The 18,289-nt window shown below is 42.0% G+C and overlaps 1 protein-coding gene across 1 annotated transcript in view; it reads right to left on the bottom strand.

Moving 5' to 3' along the window:
* The window catches only part of SND1 (staphylococcal nuclease and tudor domain containing 1), a 421,903-nt gene that overhangs the window by 216,114 nt on the left and 187,500 nt on the right, over positions 1-18,289 (bottom strand). The window lies entirely within an intron of this gene.

Raw genomic sequence — 18,289 nt, 5'->3', positions numbered from 1 at the left:
GGGGGTCACTCTGGTCGCTGTTATCTGCAACAGTAGCCTAGTTCTGCCACTCCTCCTGAACTCAGACATCTTCTTATAAAATGAGGGAGGTGCACTAGATAGCCTTCTGGTTTTTTTTGGCTGTGGCATGTGGGATCCTAGTTTCCTGACCAGGGATCGAACCTGTGACTCCTGCAGTGGAAGCACAGAGTCTTAAGCACTGGACCATCAGGGAATTTCCAGACTAGACAGTCTTGAACTGCAAAATTCTGGGGCTTTACTAGAAGAAAAAAAAGGAAAAAAAAAAAAGGATCGATGTTAAGGTTACATGTACCTTATCACGTTAAGGTACATGATGCTTTCCTCAAAGAAGCATCTTTGAGGAAATGCTGAAAAGGTGAGGCTTGCTTCTCCAACCCAGAGACCTGTCTGGTGGATGAAGCCACCAGAACAGGCTCCCGCTCCAAACCCGGCTGTCCTGAAAGGAGGTCACCCTGGGCTGATAGAGATGTTGCGCTCACCTCGTGGGCAGCGGCGCGTGGCCTGGGAGAGCGCCCACCCAGCTGCAGCCTCTCCATCACACGCACCCGCTGCAGTGGCAAGATTCATGGCTCCTGCAACGGGCCAGTGTTATCCAATATGCATGAAATCTAAGTTTTCATCGTTTCCACTGGTCAAAGGCCAGCGGGTGTTAAATCCCAGAATACCAGGATTAATGAAGGAGTCATTAAAAACTCAGCATTAAATCACTTCTGTAGCCAATGCCGAGAGTGATGTCTGTAATACATTACAAGGCTGATTAGAAAGAAACAAGTTCCAATTTAGAAATGAATTATCAGATTTTTAAAAAAACTGGTTGGAGAGCTATCCCAGCAATTTTGTTATTACAGGGGAGACAGAGGGGGTGACATATAAGTTATGTCATGAATGGGAAATCACCATCTCCTGAAATCACATGTAACAAAAATCAGATATGAATAAAATCCTCAAGACCTAAACAAGAGGGGAAAGAGATTCCAGATACCCTGGCCAGATTTCACTCTTAAATTGTCTTAGTTTTTCTTGGGAGGCTGTGGGCTGCGATGCTGCTATTGCTTTGTGCCCTGGAAACAAGTTTACTCTAGAGAAGTTTTAGGACAATCCCAGTCTGCTGTGGGCTTCCCAGGTGGCTTAGTGGTAAAGAATCTGCCTGCCAATACAGGAGACTTAGGTACAATCCCGGAGTCAGGAAGATCCCCTGGAGGAAGAAATGGCTACCTATATTCTTGCCAGGAAAATCCTGTGGACAGAGGACTTTGGTAGGCTGCAATCCATGGGGCTGCAAAGAGTCACATAGGACTGAAGCAACTTCGTACACATGATTTCATTCTCCAGTCTGCTTTCAATCCCATTGTCCTGGACTCTAGGCAAAGTGAACTCATTCTTCAGCTCATGCTTTTTGGAGCTGCCATAAAAAGGTATACCTTCCAGAAAAAGATTACTCAGCTATGAAAATGGAAGGTAAACTGTGCAGAGGGCTGGCTAGGGAGAGGAAGGAAGATGAGTGCTGACCCTAAGGAATGCTCTAATCCACAATGAACACTGTCTTTCTGCTGAACATTATCAGTGTCAGAAAGGAAGCCCTCAACTAATGCTGTAAGGATCTAAAGAGGAAAAACAGAATGGGCACAGTACAAACTATATACTCCAATTTTCCTGAGTTTCTGATGGGAAAAACACAGCCTCCAGGGACTTCTATTTACTTTTTATGCATCTGTCCTGGGACATTGCATTTACAAGAAAAACACATACCACCCAAGTTCTACTCAAGCTCAGGCTGAGATTCTCAGCCACACCCACTCAAACACAATGCAGAACAAGGTATGGAAAACAGTGCCATTCAAACTATCCAACTGCTCAAAAACAAATACATTGACTCTTTCCTCTCTGCCAACCAAACCAAATTTGGAAAACAAGTCTTCCAAGGTCAAGAACAGACTCAAACATTTGTGTGTTATAAGCAGGGGGCAATATTCAAAATATTTAACATTACAGTACGGGCTAGTTTGTTATACAAGTGAATACTAGCTGAGTACAAGCCCTGTTTATAAATAGTAAGGCGTGAAGGAAAACAGTCAGGGTCATAAGTGGGGTTACATCTGGAAGGGCAACAAGAGAAACAGCAAATCACTTGAGGATATTAGTTTGGATTAAACGTAGCCAAATAATAATGCCTCAGTCATCTAAATACACATTATTAATTTCAGATATGTCAGTCTACTGCCCAAAATAGAACACAGTCAACTCTACTTTCTTTTGTTCCCCAAAGTATTTAAAAGACACAGTTTTGGTTAGGTATCAACAATATCACCACCAACAAAAGACACTAACACCTTTTACTGCCTAAGAATTCCTGTTAAGGAGAAAATATTAAAACAATACAACAGCCACCAAGCAGAGAACAATCTCTGAATTGGATACTTAAAGACAGATGTAAAAGGAGTATTAGAAGTCTAATCACCTCACAATATTGTATATTGTTCCCATGGTAAACAGTTTAAGGTCATGTCAGCTGCGGTCAAGAATCTGCCTGCAATGCAGAAGCCGAAGGAGACCCGGGTTTGATCCCTGGGTAGGGAAGATTCCCTGGAGGAGGAAACAGCAACCCACTCTAGTATTCTTGCCTGGAAAATTCCAAGGACAGAGGAGCCTGGAGGGCTATAGTCCACAGGGTCACGTAAGAGTCGACACAAATGAGTGACTACACACCACAGCAGCTAGTAGCAATGAAAGCCCTCAGTCAGTCAGCAGTCATCACTAGCAGGTGACTGTCTGATGTCGCAAATCCAGACTTCCAAGCAAACCCAGCGTTAATGATCCAGAGGCTGAGCAGGGAGGCCTACACAAGAAGACAAATTCACACCAAGACTTAAAGCCAAGACTTTAACACTCCCTGTTAAACTTCTGTTAGGAACCCAAGGACAAGTTTAAAGGAATTTTGCATTACTAAGAAAAGGTACATGAAGGAGGCATAATATTCGCAATACTGCTTATGCCACTTTCTCCTTCAGAAAAGGCAAGATTAGGGCCTTAGGAAAAGAGAGTGAATGACTTGCCAAGGTCACTCAATAAGCTGGAGGCAGAGCTAGAAATAACCATCATCCCCTTCGACCCAACGTTACTCTGCCATTCTGCACTGTTTGGAAGCAGAGCTGGTGTAAGAGAAATTAATGGAGGGAAAAGGCTGAGCTTAGGGAGTGAAAGTGAACTGAGAAAACACGCACTTGTGATGTCATTTTTCTTCTTCCTATTACCTGTATCTACAACTTAGCTGAGAGTAGAGGAGAATGCTGGTTTTGGAAACTTCTATTTCCTCTGGCCTTCCTTTCCTAGAGCTTATTACTACTGGTGGCACATTTGAGTCCCCACTCAGGATACTCATTCCAGGCCAAGAAAACCAGCATCTCTAGGGAAAAATTGGTATTTTTAAGACAATAAATATTAGTACCTGGTTTTTAAAATATAGGATACCATAATTTTTTAAGAGTCCCAAGTGGTTCAATTATGCAGTTTTGTGAAAAAACAGCCCAGACAACTAATAGAGTCTTCTTTTCAAGAATTCAAGAGGCCAAGGATGATGGAATGCAGCTTAAAGCCCCCAGATTCATAAAGTGTCATGCGTCAAAGGTCCTGGCATTTCGCAAAGATACAGAATCTAAGAACTGTGGGTAGAGAGCAGACCAAACTTTGGAACTGGTTCAGGAACGGCAAAGGCATTCCTATTGGCTCTATTTAGGTCGCAGGAAGACAAGGTATTGGCTGTGGGAAAACCCCGGGAGAAGATTCCTCGCGTTTGTCCCTTTAGGGCAGAGCTGCCAGTTGCTGTGCTGCATTTTCTAGGCAGCTGTGATGACAAGAGCGCCCCCTCCAACACGCAGGCACCGCTCGAGGAGGGGGAGTTCTCTGCTTCTCAGGGGAATAGGGGACAAATAAGCAAACGCGTGGCCATTATGACAAAACCAGGCCTACGTATCCAGTTTATTATTAGCCTGACATTAAACACCACTTAAAAACAAAACAAAACCACCCGCCCACACAAACATGCACACAAGACAGAAAATTATATAATGGCATTGGGAATGATCGGCTCCGACAGCGCGAGGAGAACCAGCCAAATCGCAAGGTCCGGTAAAGACCAAAATGGCAATGGGGAAAACCTTTCTCAAATCCTCTGTAGATTTTTTTTTTTTTTTTTTTTTGCATTTGCTGATATATATTGAAAATGCTTTGTTTAGAGGAAGGTGTTCAAAATAATAACCTAGATTCTGGAGGGCTGTCGGTCTGCTACAAGAAAAACCTAGCCACTGGTAACTGGAAGAATAACTATCTTCTTCTAGATAATTTAGAAGAAAAACTGTTCTGGCACAGGTGGCTTCTCAGGGTGGAGGCTCAGGGAAGTTTTGTCGTATGGGTCAGGAAGGAAAAATGGGCCGAGTAAGAATTCTACTAACGGCTTCGTTATGGTTTATGGCCCATAACACAGCCAGCTGGCACCTCACGAACAGGCAAATCCTGTTTTGTTCCCCGGAATCCATTAGCAACTGGACCAAGCCCAACATCAGTGTGGACAAGGTCTAGAATGTGGGAGCGGCTTTCACTTTCACTGCATAAACAAAGCACACAACTGCGGTGGGTAAGGACTCTAGAAATGAGTTTCCACCTCTGCAACCAAGTCTGAACAAAAATGCTTTCAGGTGGTCAATGTTTTCCTAAGGATTAGAAGACAAATTGTTTTTTAACTTAAGCATTCTTCATTTTAATAGAAGCAACAAATGAACCCAGCACCACAATCAGGGTTTCAAGGTTTCTTTTTCTTCTCTCCCCTTGGGGGAAACATGGGATTATTTTGGTTCCCAACTTTGAAATACAGTAAACCACTCCGGAGCCTCTGTGATCAAGCCTCACTTAAATGGTCTGATTGCTCTGCAGCCACAGGCCGTGGTGTTGCTGCTGCTGCTGCTGCTGCTGCTAAGTCGCTTCAGTCGTGTCCGACTCTGTGTGACCCCAAAGACTGCAGCCCACCAGGCTCCCCCGTCCCTGGGATTCTCTAGGCAAGAACACTGGAGTGGGTTGCCATTTCCTTCTCCAATGCATGAAAGTGAAAAAATAAAGTGAAGTCGCTCAGTCATGTCCTAGCGACCCCATGGACTGCAGCCCTCCAGGGCCCTCCGTCCATGGGATTTTCCAGGCAAGAGTACTGGAGTGGGGTGCCATTGCCTTCTCCTACAGGCTGTGCAGTGACATACAATAGAACACAGTTTCAAAGACAGGTTTCTGAGAAAGTGGTGACAAGTGTTTGAGTGATTTACATAGGTGCCTCCTACTTAAAAGAAAAAGAAAGGTGATTTTGTAGTCAGTATGAAGGTGGTTTTGTTTTGGGAGGAGGCGAGATGGTATAAGAACAATAATATAATTAATTCCCCTTGTTAATGACCTGATACATGATGGTTTCTAAATCACAATTTTAACACAATAGAAGCTCACATTAAGGCAATAGTTAGCTGAATCACAGCTGTTATGTAAACAGATATATCAGAAAGCCAAAAGGCTCGATGGAAAACCGACCCTGGAAACTTGATGAAAGGCAGTCTCAAGTTTCCTTTGGCCCTTAGGAAGCTCATGCCATTAAATGTCTCCAAATTCTACCACGCGTGCTGACCTCCAAGGTCCAGGTATTTGTTAAATCCCTCCATGTTCAACTTGTTGTGAACACAATGATGGCACAAAACTTAAAAAGACAGCACAGCAGAGATGTGGATCCCTAGAAGATCTACAAAGGGAACTTCCCTGGAGATCCAGAGGTTAGGACTCCCCACTTTCTCTGCTCAGGGCCCAGGTTCAATCCCTGGTAGGGAACGAAGATTCTGCAGCTCTCCCCCAACCCCCTGCAATACACAGAATCTGACTTTCAGTAAGATTTTAAATGTAGGGATAGAGAATAGCAGCATCTCCTAAAACACTTAGTCAATCGCCCTCTGCCTTTAAAACAACTCATATAGACAGACAGGAAGTAAATAGGTAACTAAATATGTATACGAAGCAAGTAAACCCAGGGAGTCCGCTCGGTAGCAACACCACTTGGTTTGAAAGATTATTCAATAAATTGCTTTTACTAAGGAATATATATTGTCCTTACTCAATGGTAAGTGCATGTTAAACTCCCTGAAGCATTAAAAATTACTCATGAATATATTCTACTTCTTTTACAGTAGTACTTAGGTGAACATATTTACATTCACTGCTTAGAGGAAAAATGATATGATTTAGTGGCAATTGAAAAAAATGAAAAAAGAGAAGTCTAAAACCAAAGCGTCTGTCACGGAACAATAAAAACAAACTAGTACAGGAGGCATCCCTGGTGGTTCAGTGGTTAAGACTCCTCACTCTCAGTGCAGGGGGGGCAAGGGTTCAATCCCTGGTTGGGGAGCTAGGATCCTGAGTGCAGAGTGGCCCAGCCAAAACAACAAACAGACTAGGATAACAACATCTAATCATAATCCCATGGGTGATTTGTTGTTAAGCCTCTGAGCATGTAGCACATACTAGGCATTTTCTATATCTTATTCAAATACATCTGTGAGGTAGCAACATTATTAAGTAGGTGGGCTTGGCCAGGGGCAGGAGGGGGAACTGTGAAGAGGACAGAACATAAAAGCAGTCAATAAAAGTCCTTTAAAAAAGGAAAAAGTTGAGTCAAACAGATGGCCAGAGACATAGGAGAGGTGAAAGACGGGACAAAAGAGACCACTAGGTCTGAAATTAGGCCAATGACGTATTCGATTGCTATGGCTTAGTCACTGTGCTAAACATATTAAATGCATTGATACATTTAATGCCCACAACAGCCCTCAGCTCAGTTTCAGTCACTCAGTCGTGTCCAACTCTTTGCGACCCCATGAATCGCAGCATGCCAGGCCTCCCTGTCCATCACCAACTCCCAGAGTTCACTCACACACACGTCCATCAAGTCAGTGATGCCATCCAGCCATCTCATCCTCTGTCGTCCCCTTCTCCTCCTGCTCCCAATCCCTCCCAGCATCAGAGTCTTTTCCAATGAGTCAACTCTTCGCATGAGGTGGCCAAAGTACTGGAGTTTCAGCTTTAGTATCATTCCTTCCAAAGAAATCCCAGGGCTGATCTCCTTCAGGATGGACTGGTTGGATCTCCTTGCAGTCCAAGGGACTCTCGAGAGTCTTCTCCAACAGCCCTAGGAGTGTAGTATTATTGTATAGAACTCACATAGGAAAAAACTATGGCCCAAGACTGCATAGTTATCGAGGCATAAAGCCGAGTTTTTTTTTTTAATTAATTATTTTAATTGGAGGCTAATTACTTTACAATATTGTAGTAGGTTCTGCCATACATTGACATGAATCAGCCATGCATAGAACCGAGTTTTAATCTCCATTGTGTTTACCTCCAAAGCCCGCTTAAAAAAAATAGCTACAGAATCTTCAGATCCAGCAACAACTAGCCTTCATCCAACAATATGCCAAATGGTCAAAGTTTTCCTGTTCGAAATTACATCCTTAAAAAATAACCAGCACTCAAAAGGCACACCCTTCAAACAAGGCTTATGTTAGCACAATTACATAATGAGTGATTCTTTCTTATTTTTTAAGCTTTTGAAAATGCTACTACAATTTTTATTACTTTAAAAAAGTCATTCAGTATGAACTGGAGCAAATCTCTGTTAAGTGGCATCACCATGGAAGATAAAAATCCATTCCTATTTCCATTACCACCGTGTACTGTGCTGGCCACAAGAACTGTATAGAGAAAGGGGCTGAGAAATGGCATTAAAAGACACAATTTGTGCTTATTGGTAACCCTGTCAAATGTCCCTTCTCCTCATCACATCAATTTCATTCTCCAAAGGAAGAAAGAAAGAATGCGTGAGCGGGGTTCAGAATGGCAGACTGAGAACTTATGTCCACATGACATTCTTTACAAGGTCCTGATGAAATGACGCAAGAGACATATACGCACAAGAATAAAGCCCTAATGGTGCCAGAGAATAAGAATGTGAGTTAACAGCACATTAGAAAGTTTGAACAAATCCTCAAAGACAGAAAACAGATGGGATCAGATGGGTGACAAACTGGGGGCGCCTCAAGGGCTTCCCTGGTGGCTCAGACCATAAAGAATCTGCCTGCAATGTGGGAGACCTGGGTTAATCCCTGGGCTGGGAAGATCCCCTGGATGTGGGCAAGGCAACCCACTCCAGGATTCTTGCCTGGAGAAGGCCCGTGGACAGAGGAGCCAGGCGGACTACAGTTCATGGATCTCAAAGAGTTGGACGTGACTGAGCAACTAAGCACAGCACATCAAGGGCTTTTACTGACACATACGAAGTACACAGTGAGTAGGTTCTGGGCACATCATCCGAGCAATGGATCAGGAACAGCGTTCAGGAGAGCAGGGCCGGCCAGGCCGCCTCTTCCCCACCCATCTCTACGATGCTCATGGAGGTGCTAGAAGCAGAGAGCTCTGACCCTTGGTAAAAGGGAAATACCCTAACCAGCAAGCACTTGGCATTTTTTTCCAGCACATACTTTTTGTGTGATCCTGATCAATTCATATACCACAAAAGCACCAAAACTCCTAAACAAACAGGGTTATAGGTGGCCCCCTTAAACGCTATGGAACTTTACAGCCTAAGCACCAGCAAAAATAACGCTAATAAAAATGGCACACAATGGAAATCTCCACAGGCTGAGTAGTCTTGAACTCTGGGACTCTGATGCTACCTCTAGAGGAGGGACTATAGGGCTTTGTTTTCAGCAGAGACCATTTTAAAAGTATAGTTGGTTTACAATGTTGTGCCATCAATAGAGACCACTTTAATCAAAGCAAAGCCTGAGGCAGAGTGTAGCCTTCTTCAGTGTGCTTGTCTGACTCTTTGCAACTCTACGGACTGGAGTCAGCCAGGCTCCTCTATTCATGAGATTTCCTAGGCAAGAATATGGGGATGGGTTGCCACTTCCTCCTCCAGGGGATCTTCCTGACCTCGGGATTGAACCCATGTCTCCTGCATTGGCAGGTGTATTCTCAAGCACTGAGCCACCTGGGAAGCCTAGTTTTCTTCATTAATCCACTGTTTGAATACTGGCAAAAGTGTCTTCACAGCTTTTCCGACCTCACTGACAGGGTGCTACTGAGCTAAACATAGTGAAAGCATAAAGGTTCTTGAAGCCACTAAAGCACTCATGACTTAAATTAAAGGAAGTTCCTACTGTAAACGTCTCAACTTCACACTGAGGTTTTTCTTAAGTCTTTATACCTTCTAAAGCTCTCCCTTTAAATATAAGAGTTTATCCCTTACCCTTTCAATATTTCAATGTATTTGGGAATGTCCCTTACAAACCAACATGACTTCCACTTTATATCCAATGCGTTTCCCCAAATTGTCAATGTCATACAAGATAATTCACTTCAAAGAAACACGTGTCCTAGTAGAATAGAGGGCAGGTGATTTAGATGGATTGTGTGGCCTGAAAGTAAAGCCGAGGCATAACAGTTAGAGAGAGGTGGCTGAACACAGCACAGACCCACCCTATCCCTGATCCCCACCCCTCAACCTTATAGGCCAGGAAAATACACTAAGGCTCCCTAACAGGTGATGAAAGCCCCCAAGCTTTGACAGTCTCGGCGGGGTCTGCAATCTGCCTGCTTCCTCTGTGTTCCAGCTCCACTTTCAGGCACCATATAAGGAAGTCTCCCTCTGATACTTTCTGCTCTCCTATGACTTTTTTATGACAGAGATGTCTGCGAGACACAAACAACTGCAGAGGAACAGCTGTGCCAACTCCAACTTGGTCCTTCCTTCATAAATATAGGTCAGGGTTCACACAATGCTTGAGGACTTATGAAAGTAAAAGAACAAAGTAAAGAACATTTAGTCATGGGGGAAAGCTGGAAGAGGTGTTTAATTTTTAAATAAGATTCTCAGAGTTAGAGAAAATATTATATTCATAGACTAAGAAGAGGATGCTATTAAAATAGAGTACTTAAAGAACAGAAAATTTAAATGTGAGTGCTGCAATTAAAAAGTAAAATGGGTTTGATTAAGAGACTAGTATGTAAATTTCATGGGATACAAATCATTTCCATTTTAGAACAATGATATATTCCTGGTGCTTAGTACACATCAGGCACTCTCGAAATACTGAGTTTATGAACTAACAAGTAAGTATATGAATGAGTGAGATGAAGGAACAAGAGATGGTTACAAATGTAAATCAATCAACATACATGGCTGGCTGGCTAAGCAAGAGGCAAAAATGAAGACATCTTGAACATAGAACAAAAATGCAAAGGAGGTCTTAAACATTTGGAAGAAAAGTCAGATATATGAAGCATAAGATACAATGTAGCAAAAGAGAGAAAGTAATTCAAGAAGTAACAACAACAACAAAAATTATTTTGGTGTTCAGAATGGAAAAGACAATTGAGTTCGAAGCAAAAAAAGACAGACATAGAAATATGTTGATAAAATTTCAGAAAACCAATTAATGGGAAACTGTAAGAACAATTCCAAAGCCAGGGGGGAAAAAAGTTACATTTAAAGAAAGAGAAATTGGATTTCTTAAAAACACTGTTGAAGCAACAGAGCACAATGCCTTCAAAGATTTTAGGAAAACAATTTTCAAGCTACAGTTTTATAATAACACTAACAAATAAGAATGTATGCAAAAATATTTAGACATTTCAGACATTCAGAAATTTGACCACCCAACACATGAGAAAAATCAAGGTTCTTCAACAAATGAGAGGAAAAACCACAAAAAGAATGACTTGAGATACAGTGGCAACTGCATATAAAGAAATGTATATGAAGAAGGAAATACAGACACACAATTAATGTATTGGGTGACAGTGTTACTGAGCAGATCTTTAACTAATTCAGCATTTCTCTTTGCATTTAAAGGCAGAGTTCCTTTTCTACAGGACTAATCACTCTGTGTCTTTTGTTCCAACAGTAACACACAATTCTAACAGCTATGGAGATGGGAGACAGGTTTTAAATATTTATGATCGACTTACAAGCAAAGGTTAGAAGACAATTACACTGAAAGAGGAGAAACTGAATAAGCGCTACGCTGTGTGCTTTGTTGCTCAGTCATGTCCGCCTCTTTGTGACCCTTTGTACTGGAGCCCAGCAGGCTCCTCTGTCCATGGGACTTTTCAGGCGAGAGTACTGGAGTAGGTTGCCCTTTCCTCCTCCAGGAGATCTCCGAACCCAGGGGTTGAACCCATGTCTCCTGTATCTCCTGCACTGCATGTGGATTTTTTATCCACTGAGTCATCGGGGAAGCCCATCTTGATAAAACCAAAAAATAAAACCTCTTGAAGAAGTGTAACCACTATAATTTCCTAATCTTTCAGAGTGAGCAGTACAGAGATACTATGTAAAGTTACTCAGAAACAGAAACTGAACATTATAAAGTTTACCACTGGTAAAACCCAGGTGGTGCAGTGTTAAAGAATCTGCCTGCCAATGTAGGAGATGCAAGAGATGTGGTTTCGATTCCTGTGTTGCGAAGATCCCCTGGAGTAGGAAATGGCATCCTGCTCCAGTATTCTTGCCAGGGAAATCCCATGGACAGACGAGTCTGGCAGGCTACAGTCCACAGGGTCGCAAAGAGACACACACAACTGAGCACACCCACACAAAACGAATATAAGATAACTAGGGGTTAAAGGGTAGAAATTACAGTGCAAATACTAAAACAAAGTAAAAACACATAGTTTAAAACTAAAAATTTTAAAATCTAGTAGTGCTGAGCAACGTCACTTTCACTTTTCACTTTCATGCACTGGAGAAGGAAATGGCAACCCACTCTAGCATGCTTGCCTGGAGAATCCCAGGGAGGGGAGCCTGGTGGGCCGCCATCTATGGGGTCGCACATGACTGACGTGACTTAGCGGCAGCAGCAGCTGCAGTGTTATTTATAGAGTTAAAAGGATAACCATCCACAAAAGTGAGAAGCAGACTCTGTTAGGAAGTTAGAGGCAGGAATAAGATAAGCAGGTCTTTCTGAGCATGGAGAGAGAGGGGAGCCATAACAAACTATCAGACTCGCAGAGGCCCATCAGTGCCGAGTGAGTCAGGAATGGTGATATGGGGGGAAGGGCAAAGCGCCTCCAGTGGGTAGTCGCTTGAGCATTTCATTTTGTCTACTGACAGGTTCAGTTATCGACTCAACTAAAAATAAAGATATAAGAGGGATTATCTTTCATTTTAACCTGTTTCTGAGTGGTAAATTCGCTAAAAATCCAAGGCAAGACCTGAATAGAGAAGAGCCTTTTCAGGTATTGTTTATATAAAGTCACTTATGTTTCTTAAAGTCAAAACCTAGCCAAGCAAGATTCTGGGGGGCAGCAAAGTCAGTGAATATCCTTAAGGCCTCTTGTTGTCTCAGACACCAGAGGCAAGAAGGTTCCCAAGAATGAAGTGTAGCCGGGAAGATGTAGCACAGGGAAATGCTCACGGCTATATTCCCAGTGCCTGACACACAGTAGGTGCTCAGCAAATATCTGATGAATAACTGATAAGTTTACTGTTCATAGCAGACAGGAGCAGCAACTCGTCTCTTGTGGGGGACCAGACCCTCGCTGAGCTATTTTTAGGGCCCACAGAAATGAAACGGACAGCATTCCTACTTTTTCCAAACAGGGCCTTTAACTCAAGATTTTGAACACCTTTATCCATCTCTCTAGGTACTCCAGAATGTTCCTCTCTGAGGATGAGCTCCGCTTATTTGGAGAAAAGCCTCATTTTCTCCCATGGTACACTTTGGAAACTCCATGGTATACTTTGTGAAACCGAAGAGGGAGTTTCCTGAAGATCCCCTCAGTAAACACTGTCACCCAGTACTTGATATTCTACAACCGATGTTGAGGGGGAAAAAAAGTCAAAGAACACACATTGCTCAGCAAAGGATTTGGCTGATTTATAAGAGCCAAGTGCTCCATTATGTAAAGCTTAATTGAACTTCCATATAGTGATGAGGGTAATACAAGAATCTGAAAGCATTAGGGCTTTAAAGCAAGAAAGAAAAAAAGGCTCAGCAGCATGATAGTCCCACATACAGATGGCTACAAAATGTAAGATCCAACTAAAATTGAAGTGTTCTCCTGACTCTCACCTGAACCCTTTGCAAAAACCAAGTTCCTTCTTATGGTGCTTTATGGGGCCGTTCTCTTAAAATGATGACTGTACTCAAGCTAGCAGGAGACAGGTGAAATTATTTAACTATTCTTTCCAAAGTATCTAAGCCAAATGACACAGATGCTTCCAGTGTCTTAAGGATGGTGAACAGGCCTAATTCCATTACTCCACATGGCAGAAGTAGCACATTATATAAATCAAGCAGCCTGTGAGGTTGAGAAAACAATCTAAGGTGCTCTTTTGAGAAGTGAAGGTTGGTTAAGTGTTTATGATTTAGGTGTTAGGGGGTTCAGGGGGAGGAGAAAAGGAATGGTTCTTCTGATGTCTTCTTTCTCCTTCAAAGTAGGAAAAGGATGGAGTAGGGGAATCCACTAAAGTAGATGAACTGTAAGCAATAAATCTGTGCAGAGAAGAGGTGGCTACAACCCAGATCCTATCTCCTGGCTGAGACTGACGTTTATACTATGTCAGTTATTGAAAGAAGACCTCTTCAGGACGCTGTGGGCCACTTGGTGAGGAAGAACACTAGGACTGAAATTGACTTCAGCTATGTTTAGCTAAGAAAACATTAGTATGCTTTAAGACACACCAATGTATTAAACTAGCTCAGACATTAGTATGTTTTAAGATTTGACTAGACAGCAAAAGCCTTACAGCTATAGAACTCAAGCCTGAAAAACTAAGGGTGGTATGACACGGCTTCCTACAATGGCTGAGAAAAACTGAACTAAGATTAGAAAAGAACTATTCTAGAAGGAGAAGATCTTAACCTCATGCTCAGTGACTAACAGGACAGCTGAGGAAGTATGCCTGCAAGCTGGAACCAAAATGAAAAAAAGCAAATGAAGTTGGATTCTTTGTAAGTAACCGTCTGATTTAAATAAACATAACAAAGGCAAACTATCTATGAAGAAGTCAAAAGAGCCACAAAGGAAGTTCATAAAGATGGCTTCACATCTGCTAGATGACAGTCATTACAAAAGAGGTAACTTTTGTAATGTTACCAAAAAAGGTCCCACAGCATCTCTGGTAGTAAGGACTCCACATGGCATTAAGCTGGACAGTAGTGCCTTTGAAGGGAGCAAAGCTTTGCAGTCAGGAGCAGAAGTTACAACAATGTTTTAAAAATCACTGCGCACTGGAACGACCCAGAGGGATGGTATGGGGAGGGAGGAGGGAGGAGGGTTCAGATGGGGAACACATGTATACCTGTGGAGGATTCATTTTGATATTTGGCAAAACTAATACAATTATGTAAAGTTAAAAAAAAAAAAATTACATAATCCCATCCAAAAAAAAAAAAAAACCTCAAATCACCTCTGCAAAAACTGACCTTGTGCAGAAAACAGGCATTTTCCAACTGCTCTTATTCCACACTTCCATCTCTGCCATCTTTCACTTCTCCAAAATGGGAAAATGTTTAATATTATTGTGAAATATTGTAACTTAATGAGAAGCAATGGGGCAATACCTCAGTGACACTGTACCTACTGGATACGTGACAGTTTTCCATGGATAGTGGATGGGGTGGTGGTGGTAATTATGAGTGTGTAGGTGTGAAGCTGGACCCCAAGTTAGTTTTTTAGGTGCCCCTTTATAAATGTGAACAAAAAACTTTTTTTTTTTTTTTTTTGAAAATGTGATGTGTAAGAAGACATGGGCAATCAGCTAATAGATACTATGAATTTGCCAAATTGGAGCTCAAAGTAATTGTGAAGTCCAGCACAAGTAAAGGTCACCCCACAAAACTTGCTCTTCATGAAGGCTCTGGCAATAACGGAAGAATGAGATTTTAATCACTGAAGCTAATTACATAGAAGACTACATCACAAGAAGAGTTATTTAAGTGTCTTAAATACAATAAAAAGTAATTAACAGGAAGCGCCATCTTGACAGCTTCCTGTCACAGTCCAGGCCTAAAAGGATCAGCTAATTCCCAACCTGGGAGCCAGAGAATGAGAACAACTCAAAGTTTGATCTTTTAATTTTTTATTTAAACTGCTTTGATTAAAAGGTAACAACTCTCACCAACTTGAGTGAAGTTAATCAAGAAAAAAAAATTTAATCTATTAGAGGAATGATGAACCTCATTTTCATTCGTTCCCCAGAGGGCAAGAGAGGGGCCTCCCAAAGGCCATGCAACTCGCCGCTGCCTCACAAAGCAAAAGAAAGCATGGGAGGGCTGCCAGAGCCCTACTGAGGACAGGGCCAGTTCACACACTTGCGCATGTGAAATCCACTGAAAAATATCTCCTTTGAAATAACCCTCAAAGAGGCCATCTCATCTGCCTCTTCTTTCTCCTTCCCTGGAATGAGCAGTTGGAGAAAAGCTACTGGAGAATCAGAGATTCACAGCTGATCCTGTGACTAAAGAGAAAGCCTCTAGACACTACAACGGCCGATATGAAGGGGTATCAGCCTACAGGTAACGACAGACATAGCACTGATCTTTTCTTAATTCTACTGCATCTCTAAACGTTGAACAAAGTCTAAAGCCTGTCACAAGAGACGTGGTGCATTACTAGACAAGCTCTCCCAGCAGCCTTTGCTTAACTGACCCACACATTCTATGACCTCCTCAAAACCCAGAGGCTGACACCAGTTAGTAACTGAGGTCTGCTCGAACACACCTGGGCACTTCTGTCCCAATCTGTTTCTGTTCCCGGATTTCTACTGGTCATTTTTATTATGTATCTCACTAAATATTGAAATATGAGTACAAACAGAACAAGCCTTTACAAAAACAAGTTGTTGCAAAAGGTTTAGTAAGAGGTGTGGCTTTTAAATGGCAACAAAATGTGCAAAAATTAGAGCAGGAAAAGTAGGACAGAGGAGGGAGACGTAAATCACAAAGACCTAGGGTTCCGTAAGTAGTATTTTTAAGTCATCATTTCATAGAAGAAGTTATTTAATCCACCAGGATATCATATATCAAAGATTTGCAGATGTAAGTACATTTTTATGTTAAAAAATGGAATTAAAACATTTGGTATAAAAAGAATAAATCCTCTGCTCCAGACAATGTTTTCAAATAACTATTAAAATCAGGAAGCATTTGATATAATTCTGAATCTAAGCTGAGTATTTGGATATTGGTATCATTCATACCTCAACTTTCCCACAGTAGTATTGGAATGATTTAAGCAGAGAAAACTGAAGGAAAAATGAAAACCAAATCAAGGCCACAGGAAACTAAAGAGAAGCCTTGAGGAAGACCCAAACATCAGATGCATGCTATCAGATACATTTTCTAGAGGCACCCTATCTTTGGCATGGGCTTCCCTGGTAGCTCAGATGGTAATGAATCTGCCTATGTGGGAGACCTGGGTTCGATTCCTAGGTTGGGCAGATCCCCTGGCGGAGCGCAGGGCAACCCACTCCAGTATTCTTGCCTGGATAATCCCCATGGACAGAAGAGCCTGGTGGGCTACAGTCCACGGGTTCGCAAAGAGTCAGAAATGACTGAGCAACTAAGCACAGCACATTTTTGGCATAGACTTTCCAATAACCAAATAAACAGGGAAAACTATTGGATCAGATACAAGTTTTTTAATGTATATATTTATCAGATTAAAGCCAACTTGTAGCTCAGAAGAAACAGCTGTCCCAGGTTATGAGACATCTGCTACTGCTAAGTCACTTCAGTTGTGTCTGACTCTATGTGACCCCATAGACAGCAGCCCACCAGGCTCCCCCATCCCTGGGATTCTCCAGGCAAGAACACTGGAGTGGGTTGCCATTTCCTTCGCCAATGCATGAAAGTGAAAAGTGAAAGTGAAGTCGCTCAGCCATGTCTGACTCTTAGCGACCCCATGGACTGCAGCCTACCAGGCTCCTCCATCCATGGGATTTTCCAGGCGAGAGTACTGGAGTAGGGTGCCATTGCCTGCTCTGATGAGACATCTAAGCACTCCCTATTTTATTTCATAAAGGGACACTGCAATATAATAAACAAATAACTCATATATTTATTGAACTTCTATGAACTACAGCAGGGAATAAAAGAGACAATAATCCCTATCTTCAGGGAACTTACTATCTAGTGAAGTTTGGTCTCAATGACATTAGGCTACCCTCACATTTCTCCCAATTACTGCCCAGTAATTTACTCAAGACAGTCTAGTTTAGTAGAAACAAACCCATGAGGAAACTCAGTGTATTTAACTCATTATGTTAGAAATGGAATTAAAACATTTGGGATAAAAACATGAATCCTCTGTTCTAGCCAATGTTATAAAAAAAAAACTATTAAAATACAGAGACCTTCAATATAATTTTTAAATCTAATTTGAGTATTTGGATATTGGTATTATTCATACCTCAACTTTCCTACAGTAGTATTTGGAATGCCCTGAATAGCAGGGCACCCCAGGTACCCTGCCAGGCTGGTCTAATTCGAGGTAAGGACTTTGGTAAATCAAATACCATCTTACAACAACAGGGAGAGAGAAAGGTCAAGGTTAACTCCCTACAAGAACACTTTCAGAATATCTAATTTTAAGCAGCATAAATTTTGAAAATATACCTCAGTGGTAACCAAAAAAGAGTCCCTCCACTCTAATGGGCCATTAGATAAGCATGAATAGAAACCAACTGCCAAAAAGATGTGCGTTTTGACCGTAGTGGTGTTGTCTTTACCATAGGTAGATAGGAGGAGCAGTTATTGGAGAGAGGACCCCTTGTCTGTGGCAGCAAAAATCTTAAATCTGTCTAGGGGATAGATCTGCCACTTTCCGGCTCTCCACAGGAGGAAAGCATGTACTGAACTCCTAAGAACTGGTGACAAATTGGTAATAATCATTACTGCAAATTAGACAGATAGAAGAATGAGCAAAATATTTCCCAGTTTTCTCCATTCTGAAAACATTATATAATTTCTTAAGAACCTGCTTCTAAAAATAACCCAATGCCTGTGATGGTGCTAAGATAACGACATCAAAATCCTATAGTCAGTTCCTCTCGGCAAAAGTGAAGCCCCTGATTGCTGTGTGAACATCAACAACATTGATAGGTAAAGGAGTGGTAACAGCACCTAAAAATACTTATTTCCAAAGTGACAACAGGAAGAGGGCGGGGGGAGGCAGTGCGGTGTTTGGA

This window comes from Bubalus bubalis, chromosome 8, assembly GCF_019923935.1.
Source record: "Bubalus bubalis isolate 160015118507 breed Murrah chromosome 8, NDDB_SH_1, whole genome shotgun sequence".
Taxonomy (NCBI): Eukaryota; Metazoa; Chordata; class Mammalia; order Artiodactyla; family Bovidae; genus Bubalus; species Bubalus bubalis.
Note: the sequence above shows the minus strand (reverse complement) of the source record. Positions and strands in the feature narration are given on the sequence as shown.